The 18,108-nt window shown below is 33.1% G+C and overlaps 1 pseudogene; it reads right to left on the bottom strand.

Moving 5' to 3' along the window:
• Window positions 1-16,236, bottom strand: part of LOC102886381 — a 17,879-nt pseudogene extending 1,643 nt beyond the window's left edge.
• Between the last annotated feature and the right edge of the window lie 1,872 nt (window positions 16,237-18,108).

Raw genomic sequence — 18,108 nt, 5'->3', positions numbered from 1 at the left:
TTCCACATGATTTTTTTCTTTTAACGTGTTTCAACATGCATATATTAACTACATAATTTTGTTAAAAGGAGAAAAGTGTGATATAAGAAAAAGAACAATATAAAGACTTTTTGTTCCCTTGTAAAATAAAAAATCTAGTGACTTCTTTATGCCTACCACTACCACTTGGTAACCTTGCAAATAAAACCTAGGATGATAAGCCTCAATTTTTTTGTTATTAAATTACATTTGTATGTTATATATAATTTTTCAAGAATAATTTTTTTTGATTTACTAATACTCTATAAAACAAGTAGACTTAAGTCAATATATTTCATTGGAATAAAATGCTAGTAGTAGTCCTTGAAAACCTTATTTTCTCATACTTAAAATTCAAATTAATCTCTTAGTCACTAAATGATTTTAAGAAAGTTTTTTAGGAGGAAGAAATTAGCAGTATATTTACTTTGTAGAGTCAATCATATTTTTCTATTGCCTTCATTTGATATTCTTGAATCATAATTTTTTCTCTCACAGTTATTTTTCCATTTTCTTCTATTTTGTGAGAAAGTCTAATCGTAATTTTGTTGCTTTGGGCATATAGAAGAATAATTTTTTAGATTTTCAAGCTATATTTTTCCCCCTAGATTTCTCACAGCTCTCCTACCACTCACTCAAAGACAATCAATGTTGCTCATAGGTAGAGCAGGGCTTAGACTAGAACAAAGGTATAATAATTCAGCTTTGAGTTATAGTGAAACACTAATTTTCAAACGTAGGCTTCATTGAGTTTCATAAGTTCCAAAATTCTTCTTTTAGCTGCCACTCTGTGTTTTACTATAAACCAAAATAGAGGGGCATGATTTGACATAAGATAATTAGTAGGAAAGAAGAAGCTTTGATAATGAGCAAGGAACTGTTAGACTTCTAAGTTCTTTTTCTCTGCATTCTTTCCCCCCACCCTAGGGTCTGATCAAACAAAGGTGTGGAATGAAGTGCACTAGAAAGAGGCAGAAGGTTTTCAAAGAAATTCCTAAGCAAAAAGCTAAGGGTTTCACTTTTTAAGTAGACCAAAAAGCTGAAAAACTAAGGAAAATTCTGAACATTTCCAAAAAGAAAAATTGGCACCTCCTAGAAGAAAAATGTGTCTATCATTTGCTATAGTAAAGATCCCTAAGGGAAGAATCTAGACAGATAGCCCTAAGCTAGATCTCAGATTGCCATTGCCTTTGTAAGGTATTTAGGGGACTGCTAGTTAGAAAAACAGCAGGGCTAAGAGAACCTTAAACCAGAAAAGGCCTGAGTTCTAGACAAGGAAGCTACAGAATGCAGAGACATCTTGAATTGAGGCTAATCCAGGATTGGAGACTTCAGCTGTATGTGTTGGCACAATACCCTAAAGAAACCAATTGAGGACATCAGCTACTCCGTAAACACCAATATAATATGCCCAACGACCAGATGAAATAAAGGACTTACTTTCCAGTAGGGCAAGTGAGAGTCTATGCAGATCAGAAGACACTTTCAGGCCTCTGTCCTTTCATGACATGATATTTTTCCCTGGGTATACATGCCATCTGAGGAAAAAAGGGGGAAAAATAATCCCAGGAAAGGAAGAAATAGTACCTGATAGAAAAATGCTTTGTTTAAGATTTAATCTAAAGGAACTGTGTACATCAGATAAAACTAAAATTAACTAGTTTAAGAACCCTCATCTTTTAACTATAAAGGTTTTGTATCAAGATAATGGCAAACATTACAAACATTTTTGTATGCAAATTATACATATTTTTGTATGTGTAAATTTTTTTTGCCTTAGCAACCTACATTTTAAAATTCTGCTTGAGCATGTTTATTGATTTGTTTCTTTTATAATCATTGAAATTATCAAATTTTGCTAGAACCTACCTAGATGCGCATTTTGTAAATGAATTTCTATCTATACACTCAGATGTGAAAAATTGGAAAATAAGGAAATTTACTGCTATGTTTTTCAGTATTGTTTCTCACCCCTCGAGACTGTCAAATATGTATGTACTGAATCACTTAGGCTCTGCCATCCACATCTACCGTATATTCACTTATTCTTTTTAATTTGTTTTTTTCCTTTGTAGTCTCAGAGACCTAGTTTAAGTTTTCTTTATATTCCCTATTTGATTTCAATAATGCTGATTCCTTTTCTTAATATTTTTATGATGAATAATGTCTTTGGCTGAAAACATTCATGCTACCCTTTTCTGATCTCTGTATCATAAGGTCTAAAAGCCTGGGAACTGAATTTTCCTGAATCTCTTACTAAAAGAACTCTTGATACAGTTCAAGTTCTGTTGATGAGGAGTATTCACATGAGATTTGGAACACAGAAGTCATTTTATTTCCCTGGGGACCGGTGACATACACTAGTTTTGGCAAAAGAGTATTTTTGCAAAGTTCTTCACTTTTTCTTGCCATTAATCTGTCCTAGGACCATGGAGCAGCTGTGAAGTAGTTTCCTGCAGGCTGAAATTACTTTGCTATGCTAGGATTTCTTGCCAGGGACTTTTATTATAGAATTATTAAATTGTGTCACTTGGTTATAAAGTCATCCCACAATTATCTCCTTACTAGAGTCTATTATCCTCCCTTCTGCAATCCCAACCTTTTATTTTAAATCTTCTTGTCAAGGTAAATGAGGGAAAGGGACATTATTTTTCTGCTACAGCTCTTATTACACACCAACAATTCACCTTTGATCACCTTGTTGGACCACCTCTTAGGGAGGCTTCTCTTCTAACTGCCTACATCAACCCACCTTTTCTTGCCTTGTGCTTCTGTGCTTAGGGATATCTGGGTGACAAGGCAGTGGGAGTAGAGGCCAGGTCAAGACATGCTTAAGGACATTTATTAAAACAAAGCAAGGACTGATGTTTGTGAGTAATCATGGTATAGACTTCCAGTGCCTACAGCTGGATCTCTTTCAACAAGGATTAGATGAAATCTTAGCACCATAACCTTGGGTTCGGCAATGATATGACACCAAGGGCACAAGTAATAAAAGAGAATTGGTTGATGGAATTCATCAATATTAAAACTTCTTTTTTTCTAAAGATATCATGAAGAAAGTGAAAAACTCACAGACAGGGAGGAGCTATTTGCAAGTCATATATCTGATAAGGGACTTGCATTCAGAATGTATAAAGAATTATTATGAGTCTATAGTAAAAGACAAGTAACCCAATTTTAAAAAAACAAAATATTTAAACAGACATTTCCTCAAAGAAAATATATAAATAGCTAATAAACAAATGAAAAGTCACTCAACTTCATCCATCATGCAAATCAAATGCACTGTGCAAAGCAAAAGCCCAATGAGATATTATTTAATACCCAGAAGAATGGCAATGATAAAAGGAAAAAAAAAAAAAGACAGTAACAAGTGTTGGTGAGGATGTAGAGGAATTGAAAACCTTAATAAAATTGGAAATGTAAAATGATGCAGCCACTTTGAAAAACACTTTGAAAGTTACTCAAAATATTAACATAGAGTTACTCTATGACCCAGTGATTTTACTCTTAGGTCTCTACCCAAAAGAAATGAAAATATGCATGCAAAAAGTTGTGCGCAAATACTCCTATCTACATTATTCATAATAGAAAAAAAATGGGAAATCTCCATCAACTGATGAATAGATACACCACACTTTCTATGGTGTATCCACTCAATAGAATATTACTCGACAGTAAAAAGAAATGAGATTCAGATACATGCCACAACAGAGATGAAAGATGCCAGTCACAAATGACCACACATCATATGACTCCATGTACATGAAATGCCCAGAACAGGCAAACACGTAGAGAAAAAAAAGATGAGTGGTTGTGTAGGACTCAGAGTAGGAGGTGGAAATAGGAGGAACTGCTAATAGGTACAAGATATTTTTTGAAGTGATAAAAATGTTTTAAAATTATATTATGTTGTTGATTGCAAAACTGTAGTATATTAAAACCATTAATTGCTTTGTACTCTTTAACGGGCTGAATAATATGGTATATAAATTATATATCAATAAAGCTATTGTTTAAATATTTATTTTAGCATTACAGGAAAGAGCCACAGATGCACTCTCTCTGCCAAGCGCCTGGTGCTACTTCAGATCCATCCGGATATTATCCACTACTCTTTTGGCAGAGGCCTGACCCTTTCTGCCAAGCAACTAGCAAAATTTTCAGATAATAGCTCAAAAATCGTCATTCATGAGGCAGTTGATGGAAGATGACACTTTATAAAAAAGATGAGATATTTTGGATTAATGTAAAGTGGGCAAAAGTGTGAGTTGTAACAAAACCAGTGTATGAAGGTTTAAAATATTTGGATAGATGTATGGGTGAGGAAGGAAGAAATGACCATGGACAGCTCTTAAGAAAAAAGTGGCTGCCAGGCCTTCTGGTCAATGGTACGGATATGGGCCTCTGGCTTTCCAAGGGTTATGGGTAGAAGCTTGACTTTGCTCTCACTCGTCGAGCCAGATTGCTCTGTTTCTGAGGTCTAGGATGAATTAGCTAATAACTTACGTGTGTTGCAGCAAACAGAGATTATATCTTCCAAAAATTAAAAAAGATCAATCAATATGTTCAGATTAGAGTGATTTGAAATTTGGCATGTGTTAGATTTTCATATATATATTGTTAGGGCAGTGAATGCAAGAGAATCAAGAGTCGGTAGATAATCACTTTTTCAAACCATGAGTTAGATAATTGTATTTTAAACTTCCACAATGCACTTAACTTTCTCCTCCTGTTCTCTCATGGAACTGGTTGTGATTTCACAAGTTCCTTCACATAAAAAGATATATCTATGGTCATTCCTTTGCCAAACACATCTTCCTATCTTTCCTAAATATTCCTATCTCTGATCAAGGGTTTTCTCCTCCTCTGATGGAGAATTAGCTGTTTTACTTGCCTTTTTTTACTTTGGCCACTCTAATTAGGATGACCTTTGACCTCCATGCTCACTCCTGCCCCCTCTCCTCAGCAATCTGCTTATCTTCAGGCTCAAGGGATTCGGACCAGTGAAAATTTTAAACAAGCACATCTTCCCAAGTACTTGTTTTGAACCTAACCATTGAAAAGTACTTAATTCCCCTTTAAATGTCTTCTACCTCACTCTACTAGAGTTGAGCAATGGAAAGAATTCTTTAAAATACTGTTTGAAGATATTTTGTTTAACCAGAATACAGTATTTTATTTAAAATAAGAATCAATTTTCAGAATGCAATGGAACTTCTACTTAAATAAGAAATGAAGACTTTCTAGATCAGACTGTCTTGCCTTTTCCACAAGTCTCTGTTGCTGTTTTAGGCTTCTGTTGAATACATATTAAAATTTTTGTGATAGTAGAAAAGTTCTGATTTTTGTGCAAAATGTATATTTTAGACCGAGGCTGTGTTTTCTGAAGAAACGAAAATTAAACATAAGCCCCCAAACCCTGAGGACTGATTTCTTTCTGAGTGTCACCATCTTCTCTACATGAGGAATTCATATTCTTCTAGTAATAATACTTTGATCCTATATTGATTGAGCTAATAACCTTGGCCTTGTTTCTCCAAGAATGTTGCCTTAAGCACTTTGCAAAGCTTCTCTACACTAACTGTCAATAAATGACGTCTCTGCCCTACTTGATTCCCTAAAGTTAGGATGATAGGGGGTGAATTAACAATGGCCAACCTCCTCTCTAAGTACTTTACTTATAACTAACTCTTTTAATCTTCACTATACAGCTATGAGAAGAAGTACTATTTTAAACCTTATTTTATAGATAAAACACTGAGGCACAGAGAGGTTAAATAATCTGCCCAAATTTACCTAGTAGATAACAGTTGGGATAGAGACAGGCATTCTGGCTCTACTCGCTTTCAATGCCGGGGTGGTAAAAGTGGAAATTTGGGTTTATTCTTACAGAGTTGTTATTAAAGCCCAGGCTGGAGAGACAACATGGGAATGAAGAGTAAACAAAAAATGCAAAAATCAGTTATTAAAAAAAAATATGACTAACCCTGGAGACTGGCAAATTATAAGAACTGAGAACACTGAGAAAGCCAGTGTTTCTTGTTTAGAAATAGGAATAATAAAGAGAACACTGAAATGGGGTGCAAATGTCTTACAAGAAAGGATAAAAAGAATGACAATAGCTTGATCCTTAAGTATTCTATTTCTCCTTACATTAGTAGACATTCAATTAAATAGATGACTAGAGGAAGAGAGGGAAAAGGAGAATGTTTCAAAGAATAAGGTTAAATCATCACAGCTTGACTGAATCTTAAAAATCAAAAAGTATGCCAGAATAGCAAGTATTTGAGACTTACTGTTAGAAACAATTTTATTTTAAACACATGTGCTTTCTTAATGATACTGTTAGCTTGGTGTCTGTGTAGCCTGCCATCAGCAAGAAGTGCTGATTTGCTTAATTATATTAAACCTGTAAGAAAGGTAAATCTGTCTCCTGAACTTAAAGAGCCGCTGCTCCAAAGTAAGTTTGACATTGGCCAATAATCACCCTGACATTCCTGTGGCTTTGGCTGCAATGGAAGCTGCTCAGTGCCACCAAGAGAAGAACCTGAGTGAGAAAGCGTCGATATAGCAGTGGCCCATCCTTTTGGTACTAGGAAGGGCCAACATCCTTAAAACAACACAAGCAGAGATGCTACACGCTGTGCTCCACCATGGCGGGTGTCCTTGGGGAGGGGGTTGGGAAAATTCTGAAGGCCAGCAGTGGCAGAGGTAATGTGCTTCCTGAAGCATGTCTGAATCGGAAGGATTTACTTGTGAGAATGAACTTTGAAAACGGCATGCTTTCCCAAAGTGAACTATGCAAACAAACTGGGGATAACCAAGGAGTAGGGATTATCTTTTGGTCACCATTGTATCTCCAAAATACCATAAGTCCTGGCCCTTAGTAAATTGTCCCTAAACACGTGGTGCCCTTGGAAGCTTGCTTCTGTGATGGGTGGTCATCCCAATTTGCAGAAAGCCTGAGTTTACCTTTTAGTCCCAGGGTCATGTTCAGTTGGCACATGTCCAAATACTTTAATTTTTTTCTAAGAATTATTGTTAGTAGTTGTATAAAAATAAGTCCAGATAGGTCTGGTAGACCTCTACTTTTACTTTCGGCTCCCGTTATTTTCTTACTGGTAGTAGACACGAGACACAAATGCACTGAAAGATGACCAGCAATAGCTTTTCTCTCTCTCGTTTTACTTATTTTTTATCCTTTCTCGATTCAAGGAGAATGTGCAGGGCATTCAGGTATGAGAAGCCAACTCCTTTTGTCTTGGTGGTGGTGAACAGAATATTAGGTACTGCTCCCTTGCCAGCCACTTGGTGTAATAGCCAGTTGTATTGCAGCTTCTGGGGCCTGCAAGATTTATAAAACCACCAGGATCTAGAAGGAAGGGTCATTGATCTATATCTATCTCTATATGTAGGTATAGAGGTAGATACATTTCACCTATGTGTAGGTATAGAGGTAGATACATATCTCCCTCTCTCTCTCTCTCTCTCTCTCTCTCTCTCTTTATATATATACACTCGTGTGTAGAGAAAATAGAGATTGGGCACTCCAGTCTTAAAATATATAGAAAGTAGTTTGAAAGCTCTTGTTACAGTGATGTCATCTACCAATGTAGATCTATAGCTATTTATCATATTGTTTGTTAATACTCTTTGAATTTTGTAATAAATTCTTCTGTCATCAATGTACTAAGAAATGAAAATGCATGTTTAATTTTTTAGAAACCTGTTAAGTTTTTCATTCATCATAAAGGCCATAATAATATTGCTGACCAGATGAAAACTAGAAGGCAAAAATCTGCTAGGAAGTTAGCAGCTCAACCAAAAATTGTTATTTTAGGAAGACTTTCCAAAAGAACAATTTTACATATGCAAACACAAAAGGTGTTTTTTATATATCATTCTTTCAAGCATGAATTTTCATCTAGATCAATTGACTATTGGTATAAGTTAATGTTGCTCATTTTCAATTCCAATTTTTTTTTGTGCATGCAGGAATAGCAGAAAATACTGAGGCTCCATTAGTAGCAGAACTCAGGTTTAAAGCATGTCAGTTTTGTATCAGCAGATGCTTCAAGATTAAAATCAATTCATTCTAATAACATATCTTTTTTTATTTTTTTCCATATGATTTCTGAAATCAAAGTAAAGCTTTTGAAATTTATTCTCTCAGGGGTGAGATACCTGATAACATTGTGAGTGTTAAAAGTGCAACATTGAAGTTATATTTGTTATTGTACTGGTAGTGTGAGTAGAAAATTTTGTGAAGCACGACACCATGGTAATAACGATGTTAAGAAACCCATGGAAGAGAAATGTGTATGGAATTGATTGTGGTGTACACATAATTCATAACTTCATCCAAACAAGCTGTAATATTCTGCCAATTGAAAGAGAAGTGATGGTTGTCAAAATCTACAAATATTTTTATATGTATATAATTGGAATAACTAAACTGTCATGATAAAACTAATATTGAATAAAAAATGTTTTCAGCATGGCAGTATACTTTTTCTTTCTTTGCAGCTTCTGAACAGTAAGATTCTAGGAACGTTTGAGCCTTTGAATAACTATCTTATAAAGCAACCTTAATGTCCTACAATGATATTGATGTTTTTGTTAATGATTTCTCTAAATTTTGGTTGCATTTTGTTCAGTCTGTTGTAAATGTTTAAGCAAAGTATTCAACAAATGCTGTGGCAACAAAAGCAACTTTAGGTTGCAGCTTTTAGCAAATTGAAAATGTCGAAGACACTATCTTGCAAACAGGAAGACATTTATTTATCTCTACAAAAGCAATGCAGAGCTGAACAATTAAAGGATGAGATCACAGACAGTGTATAAAACTTAGTTTTGAAATTGCATAACAGCTTTGGAACATCTGACTTGTGGGAAGAATTAGTTGATAGATCTCCTATTTTTAATTAAATAAATTTATATCCTGTATTTGAATGGAATAAAATTGAGAAAGCCTACAATTTTGCAACATTTAAATTTGGTGGAACTTTCAGGGAAATCTTACATAGAGACAACTTATTTGACAAATGTTGTCTTATAAAAATATTTGTTGAAGAGAGTTACTCTAAATGGAAGCACAGTGCCTGTGAAAATATTTGGGCTGAAATATTTATCTTCAGTATAAAATAAATTAGAATCGAGTTTATTTGGAGATTACCAACTCCAAATTGGAAAGAATTTAGAAATAATATTTTCTTCTTTTGCAAAGAAATATTTAATAAAGATGTCAATTATTTCAAATTTTTAAACATAAGATTCTAATTCAAAAATATTGCTGAGAATTTTATGGAAAAAATTAAAATAATAAGTCCATATCTTAAAAAACACATTCTTCTGATTCTGGACATAGTGTTGGAGACAGATTTAGCTAAGTAACTAAAGTATGTGAATATGTGCCAAGAATATTCCTTTTCTAATAGTTTACATAATCAATATAATCTTTTAAACTTCTTTAATGTGTACAAATATACATTAGTTTTATATTTAAGAAAAAACTTCAGTTTGGAAAGTTATTTTTGAATAGAATTGTTTTGTAGGTTGCCTAGGAACATAATACGACAACATTTCAGACAATAACTTTTTCAAAGAATAAATAAACTTTCCAAAATTATATCAATTTACTTTTAGTGCTCTCTTTTACTTTCAAATGTCTCCCATAAATTTTATGGCCATCTTTCTTTGGGGCATTCAAATCAGTTTCTGAAGTCTGAGCAAAAGCTATACTTTGTCTTCTTGGAGATGCTGGAATTTAATGTAAATCTAATATTCATATTAAACTCTATTTAAGAGAATATTATGACCATGGAAGACCTCCTAAAATTCCAAGGGAGAAGATATAATCACTTTAAGCCAAGTATTCAAAAGCCTCAACACTGTGATAGAAGCATATTCACCACAGAAAATACAGCAGTTGGTCAGTATAAACTCTTGATGGTTGTTAAGTATGTTTGGGTGAAATTTATGAGGTGCTGTTTCTATACTTCCTGTTCATTTTTTTCTTTTTCTTTTTTTTTCTTTTTTTTTTTTGTGACAGGTCACCAGTGCCCCAGCTGCTGCCTTTCAGTGGCTGAAATGTAGTCCTGAGTGGCAGAGAAATTATGACGCTATTGGGCAGTGATATAGTAGTGAACACAGTGGTGATGAGTCAAAGTCTGAGATTTTTTTCTTACTATATCAGATTACAAATCACTTCACAGAATTTGAAGACTACTCATTCCTCAGTGGCCTTGTGAAGTTCCCAGAAGAAAACTATCTTTTCATTTGTGCAACTGTTGACAATAATTGAGGTGATAATTTGATCCTTATTTCATATTTTAATGTAAAGAGTGAAGCAAATTTATTCTATACAGTAAAGAGCAAGCACAAGGTTTTATATATAGCTCTTCCCTATGCCTGGTGGGACAAAGTGGGACATGGACTAGGTTACTTGCCATGTTTCCTGAGTAAACACAATGCCCCTTTAAAATCATGGTGACAAGGCTAACTCCAAATCAACCACTTGATTTTGGAAGAAAGCTCACCCATCCCTTTACTTCCAGCGTTCCCACCGAGTGAGTAGCATAGATATTAGCTGACAAAATCTTCCCACCTCAAGTGTAACCATACCATGATTACAGTGTGTCACAGAGCCAGAGGCATGAACGTGCCCCAGAGTTTTGGCTTTGCCTAGACTAAACTCAGTCATGGGCCATGAATGAGTCACACACTTCTACCTTAAGGCAAAGCTTTCTTGGGCCTGTGAAAAGGAGAATATTGGAATTAAACATATTTTCACTTATTATGCAATACACAATGCCTCTTTGATTTTCTATACTCATGTTGCTAATCAAAATAATATAAAACAATATATTCAAGCAATTGTATATGTTACTGCCTTGGAATAAAAATTTGACAATGACAGCTTCTGAGGTTATTAATTAAAATGATAATGATAGTGGTAAATAATAGTAATAATAATAACAACAGTAACACTAATATATACCAGGCACCATGTTCAGCACTTTACATATTATTTAATTTTCACAACTAACTCTTCAAGATCAATATTATTATTATCCTTATATTACAGAAGATGCAACTATAGCACAGAGTGGTTAAGTCTTTGTTCAAAATCACACATCTACTAAGAACAGGGAATTGAATCAAGCTGCCTAGATCCCAAGTCATGCTCATAACCGCAGGCTCTACAGCCTTGTGTTATATCAGGTTTGCATCCCTGGAAGAACCACTACTTCAATATGATAAACTATCTTTTAAATGCTTTAATTAGGTATGCTAACTTTTTATTAATGTTTTCTCATTGTAGATAAGTGATATTGTTCTCATTTTTTATGTTTTGCTTTTGTGTGTGTTTGTGCATGTATGTGATAATTTGTTTTTTTTATTTTCTATTTTTGCCAGATTTTATTAGTCTTTTATCTTCATAAAATAACTCAGAAGTCTTCTGTATTTGTTGTGTCCTAGAGCAAATAAAAAAGCATTTAACCTTTAAAAGATTGAAAAAACAGTATAAAACTCTTTGAATCTAAACTTTTTTTTGAGTTGAGTACGTAGCTGTGCAGAGTCCTCTTACGATTTTTAAATATCTCCTATATGCATTCATTCTATAGAAATTTATTAAGTCCTGTCATACCAAGGAGGTGTTAGATTATGGATGTGCTAAGTTATCGATAAATAAAATGAATAAAACAAAGCCCTGATAATTAAAAAACTTATTATGAATTCAGTTTTTATTATGTCCCCTTTTTAATTTCTAACATTATTTGTGTTGATTTTTTAAAATTTCTTAACTAAAATTTAAACAAAATTTTGTGTATTTGTTTTATTTCACTTTTCCTCGAAAATCAGTTCTCAGACTCGTTTATTCATTGTATTTTGTATACTTTCGTATTTTTATAATTATATATTTTAAAAGGAAAATAAATAGAAAAAAATTCCTTTTTTCTACTTTATAAATAATTGACTGAGGTTGTTATTTATTTTCTCCTAAGACAGAAGATATTTTTAAATTTCAAATTTTTTGACTGAATGCTTAATTGTCACTTTTTAAACAATACAATCCCCAAAGTCTACACAATTATCTGAATATAGCTTTGGTTCCATCCTACATATCTTGATATTAATATCCTTATTTTTATTAAAATTATATTGCACTTATATTTTTCCTTTTATTGTCTCAGTTGTATGAAAAATATTTAAATGTATATCAAGATAATAACGTTTATGTTACTGATTTTGTTTATAAATTTGGATATGTCTACATAATGGTAAAATATTATCTAAAAATTTCTATTATTTAGAATTCGTTGAGAACTCCAGTATGTTTCATGATCATGTAAATATGATACATGTGTTTATACGATTCAGTGGTTTATACTTCTCAACCAATTAGCATTATGTTAATCATATCCTTTATTGTTAATTCTTTTTATCTCATTTGACCCAAACTCATAGATAGCAATATTAATTATAGCATTATAGGTTTTTAGGGGGTCAATTTATTATTGAAGTATCATTATTAGTCTGCATTGTAATTTCTTTTCTCAAAAAGGTATCATCCTTCTTGTCTCTTTAGTTTGTTTTGTCATTAATTTTATTTTGTTGGATTTTAATACAGCCATGTCTAATATCTATTTTTTTATTTGCCATCTAAGCTGTTATTATCAAATACTCAGTTAACTTTTTGTACCATTTTGTTTTTCATACAGCTCTTGTAAGCAGCATACAGTTAAATTTGTTTGTTAAACAAATTGCTTTGTTTTTATTAAAGGAAGTAAAATAACATGCTATCAGTAAGGTTTGTTTCCCTGTTATCTTAATAGAGTACATTCTTTTAGTTTTTTAAAACTTTTTTTTTCAGTTTTCCTTGTGGTCCTTTTGTGACATGTTTGTTTGTTTGTTTTTATCTTCCAGTAAAATTCTATGACTGTTTAAGTTTTTCAAATCAACTCCTAAATATTTGTTTTAAAAAAATTAAAGCAGGAAGGAAAATATATAATTTTTGATTTTATAAGATTTGGAATTTGGGGTTTTTATTCTTTTATCCTCTTATACTCAGTTATGCCTTTTTATAAATTTAATCAAGAATTATAGATTTCCATAAATATTGTGAAATGTTAATGATTGTGGCATTTGGACTTGAGTTTTTAAGTATAGTTGTAATTATTCAGTCTGAACTTCCTTTACTTAAATAACTGTAGTGTTTACTGCAATTTTTTTTTCCTTTAATGCTATGAGTGTTTTGCTCCTTAGTGTAACTGTAAAATATTCTTAAAAAATATCACCAGAAACATTTATAGATGGTTTATTTTCTTTGTTCTTTTTACATCTGAGGATCTTTTTCTGTAACTTCTACATTTTAAATATCTATTAAATTATTCAAATATAATCTCCATAAAATTATTTCCTTTAATTCTGATATTTAGTGTTATGGGGAATTTTTAGATCAGCTCAATTTCTGTAAATTGTAGATAACCTGTTCTTTTATCTGTTCAGATTTTTTAAATTATTTAATCTTAAAAAATTTAAATGTTGCCACCATGTATCTAAGATATGAGTATCTTGTTTTTTGGATTTTGTTCTTTTTGTCCGGGGTAAAAACTTGTTCTCTTTTCAATTCAAAATATCTCTTTAATTATATGTTTATTACTTTTTGTTTTATTTGCTTTTATTCCTTCTTAAATTGAATATGTTGAGTCTACATTTCATATACTCTATATCACTTTGTCTCTTTTACTTGTTCTCATTATTTTGTGTTATCCTTACGTGATGGAAATTTTTCTCAAATTTGCCTCTATATTATTGATTCAATTTTCAGCTTTCATGATTTTAGTTTTTACTGCCTTCAATTAACTTTGAGTTTCTGTTAGTATGTTGATATTTTTATTGTTTGTTTAAATTGTTAATTTTTTTTTTTTTACTCCAGTTTAAACTTCATATCAACTAGATAAAAATTTCTTACTTCCTGACAAATTTTTATTGGTACTTTCTTCCCTCAGAAATATTATTTTGCTAAAACCTCAAAGCAATATATAAATTTCCATTTCCCTAAGAGTCCTTAGGGTAATAATTAGTCTCTGGCTCTGTGAATACAGGGAGGAGAATTTAGAAATCCAAGTGATTTTGACTGTTCATCAGAATTAAATGGAGAGTTCTTAAAAAATTAGCTTCTATGCCCCTACTCATTGACTTCTTAATAGGGTAGGTCTATGGTTGGGCCCAGGCATATTTCTTGTTGTTTTTTTGTTTTGTTTTGTTTTGCATTTTTGTTTTTGTTTCTTTTCATAGATCCGCAGGTTTTGCTTATAATGAGTTAAGTTTGAGAACCACTGGACTAAATAATATTAAGCTCCTCATAGAAGAGATGCACTTGGAAAACCAGATCCTCCCATCTCTATCCTATATGTAACCTCCTCAAAGAAGATTTCATTTACCTCAGGTTTAGGATAAAAATATATTTCAGCCCACCATCATTCTAAAACTAGTGACATAGGTACCTTAACTCCCAGAAAATAAATTAGCTGCCACCTTCCACTAGATTTGACAGCCACTTTTCCTTCTACATTAGCACTGACTTCTTGTGCTCCTGAGATACTGCAGTAATACAACAGCTACCTTTTACTGAGCATTTAGTTTTTATATACATTCTCCCATTTAAACATCCTAATAACTCTAAGGAGATATGTAGCAAAATCCTCATTTTGAGGATGAGTTAAAAGGGGGCCCTAAAGAGGTTGTATAATACATTCAAGATCACACAACTAGTGAAGCCAGAATAACAAGACTGATCATTTAATTTCAAAATATAGTCTCTTATCTACTGTGCCACCACATGTTTATATGATGCCCTGAAGAATAAATAAAACACTACACTACATCTCTCATGGTTTTCTTTTTTTTCTTTCTTCACTCGAGCAAGAACATCATCTACTGAACCCCTGGCAGTTTGGTAAGAGTGTGCTTTATGGAAAGAAGCCAATATTCAATATTGAAGAAAAGGAAGGAATGGGTGCCTACCTACAGAGATGCACATGCTCTTCAAATAAGAAGTCAGTTTTCAAGAGCAAACGGTTATTAAAGTGTAACCAACTTCAAAAGATTTTGGAGAAGAAAATCATTACATGTGAATAGATTATGCTCTTTATCTTTCATGCAAATATTTGGCACTGGGAAAGAGGCCAAGTGTAACATCTGTAAACAGTTTGGTACTGTCCATTGTGCTCTCAATCAACAGTACCATTTGAAAGTTTGTCCTGTTGTCACTCACCTCGATCTTGTAGAAAGATTTTTCTTCAGATGCATAAAACTGGTGAGAGGTCAGGTCACAGTGGGCATTTTCTCTCATGAGACAAATATTTTATATACCCAATGAAACTTATGATATCAGTAATTAATGGATTTAGAACATTGATAGAATAAAATAAAGATGAAAAAGAAATTTTGCTGAAGCAACTAGTTAAATTTAAATCAAACGTGTTATTTGACAGTATGAGCACAATATAGAAATTGTCTAAATTTAACAAAAAAATTTCTTCTGAAGCCAATTTTTAAAAAGCCACTCAGTTGTATGATCACATCCTTTTCTAAGAAAAGAAGAGAGGATAAAATTAACTTGAGATGATTTAAGCCACAATGGTGTATCAACTCATATCTCTTGTTTAATGAGTAAAATAAAATGATGTCAACCAAATTATAAACATTTTTGTAAACCTTTTTAACTAGTTGTTCTGGTGTCTAGTCAAAATAATTATAGTTCAAAAAATGTCATGATACCACAAATTCACTTTGACATGCTTTGGTTAATTTTCTTTTCCTTATTATACCCAGAATGATTATATGTCCCCAAATTTTATGCATAACACGGTAAAGTCAGAAGTTACATCAAAAACTGTAAATATGGATGCATGGAGTCTTTCGGTGTGATTTCTGGAACAGACTAATGGGGAACAAGTATGCATATTTTGAAAGATGACTCCCTAGTTAGTTCTGATGAGCTCGTAGGTTTGAGGCTCTCTGATCCAGTTGGACATCTTCATTCACAACTGAGGAAATGGAAGGACAGACAACCTAAGTAAAATCAAACCGCATATTAGTGACAGAGGGAGGTTCTAATGCAGGCAAGTTTCCAATGTCCATTTCCATATTCAGGTGGATACCAGCTTCTCGGATTCCCAGAGCAGAGCTCAGGTCATTCATCATCAAGGAACTATCTGCCCATATAGAGCTTTGAGAGAAAGTCCCCGTTACTTCCAAATATGCCCTTGATAAGCTTTTCCTCTGGATCACCAAATCACTTCTCTGGAGTTAATACTGTAAAGACTGTTGCTAAAGTAAAAATATGCTAGGAGTCCTTAAATTATTTTTATCTAAACTCAACAAAATGATTTTCTGTGTTAACTGGATATTACCCCCAAGAATTCATCAAAGAACTGAATTTACAAGAGGTTGACTAGACAATAAAACAATGTCAAAAAGTCAAGCAGATCAGAATTCAAGTCTTAATTATGCTTCTTGCTAGCTGTTCAAATTGTGAAATTTTCCTATCGTCTCTAAATGGAGAGAAAAATACATCTCAAGGTGTTATAAGTAGTAAATAAGGTAAAGGAATTTTCTAGCACATGATAATTCATTGTAGTTATTATTCTTTTGAGATTTAAGCAGATATCTTATCCTATAACTAGCCTAGTTCTATCTAGGCCTCAAAACTCAGAGTTCATTGTTAGAGATGACTTCTTCTGCATTAAGAATTGTCATCTCTAGTTATCAACATTTTTTTTTTAAAAAAAGCAAAACCTCCTGATGCCTCAATACATTAAGTTCTAATAAATTACAACTTTTGTGTAACTTATCTACTTTAAATACTTCCAAGATGAGAAGAACCAGAGTAGCATGCACTCACTCTGGAGTTTGTGATGAGCCAGTGTGTAGATACAGGAGACATAATGTGAAGAAAAGGATAAGGCAGTTGATGAGTGTGGCTTGTGCAGGAGGGTATCTCTAGATATTTACCAATGGAGGTTTAAAGGCCCTAGTGACAAATAGGGATGGAGGAAGGACAGAAGAAACAAAATGTTAGAAACAGTTCTCTAAAAATGATTGAGTAAGTGCTTAAACTACTTACCCAAAGATAAAGACATTTTCCAGTTTCTGGAATGTTACTGCATTCTGAGCTTCGAGTCACACCTAAGAAGTACCTGGGTACCAATATCTAAACTCTCTTTAGGACTGAAACAGCAAAGCTCTGCGATGGCTGACAGGCATGAGAACTGTCTTTAAATATGTGAACGTCTCCTTTGTAAATGCCCACTATGTTTAATCTATGTCTCCAGAGAAAAGGCAAGAATCAATGTGTTCATGTTACAAGAGGCAGTAACAGTCATTTCCTCAAAATATTTCTCGAGCCTCTTTTGTGCAGAGTGTAGGAAGGAGGTATATTTGATGGTTAAGCCTTCAGGCTCTGTAGTTAGACTGCCTGGGTTCAAATCCCAAACCCATCGTTATTATCCTTGTGATCATGGACACATTAATTAGTCCTTTCATAACTCAGTTTATTGATCTATAAAATAGGAATAATAACAGTACTACTTGTTAGAATTGCTGTGAGGATTAAATAAAATATTACCTATAAAACTGTGATATTCAGTATATATTTTTGTTGTTATTAGTTTTTTCTACATGTAGGGCACTATGCTAACAGTAGGAGATATTAGAATAAATAAGACACGGAGCCTTATTCAATTCAAGTCTACCGCAAATTCAGACTTGAATCTAAGTTGTGTCTATCTGTGGAATTTAGAGATGACTGATCAGTTGGTGAGATGATCTCAGAAATCCATTTGTAGTAATAACTCAGGAGCTTCCAATGTCAAAGACTCAGAAATTTTAGGAAAGGAGACTTCTGAGTGCAGTGTTGTACCTGTCATTTGCACTAATTTTTGCACTCAGCTAGTTTTGGAGTCATATCTGTCTTGTGAATGGAAATGAGGCTCGACAGTAAACTAAAGCCCAGATCAGCACTCGGCTGGGGTGGGATGGTATGGGCTACAAAAGCAGCAACAAAGTACACTA

This window comes from Pteropus alecto, unplaced genomic scaffold (assembly GCF_000325575.1).
Source record: "Pteropus alecto unplaced genomic scaffold, ASM32557v1 scaffold79, whole genome shotgun sequence".
Classification (NCBI taxonomy): Eukaryota; Metazoa; Chordata; class Mammalia; order Chiroptera; family Pteropodidae; genus Pteropus; species Pteropus alecto.
This window is presented reverse-complemented; position numbering and strand designations above follow the sequence as displayed.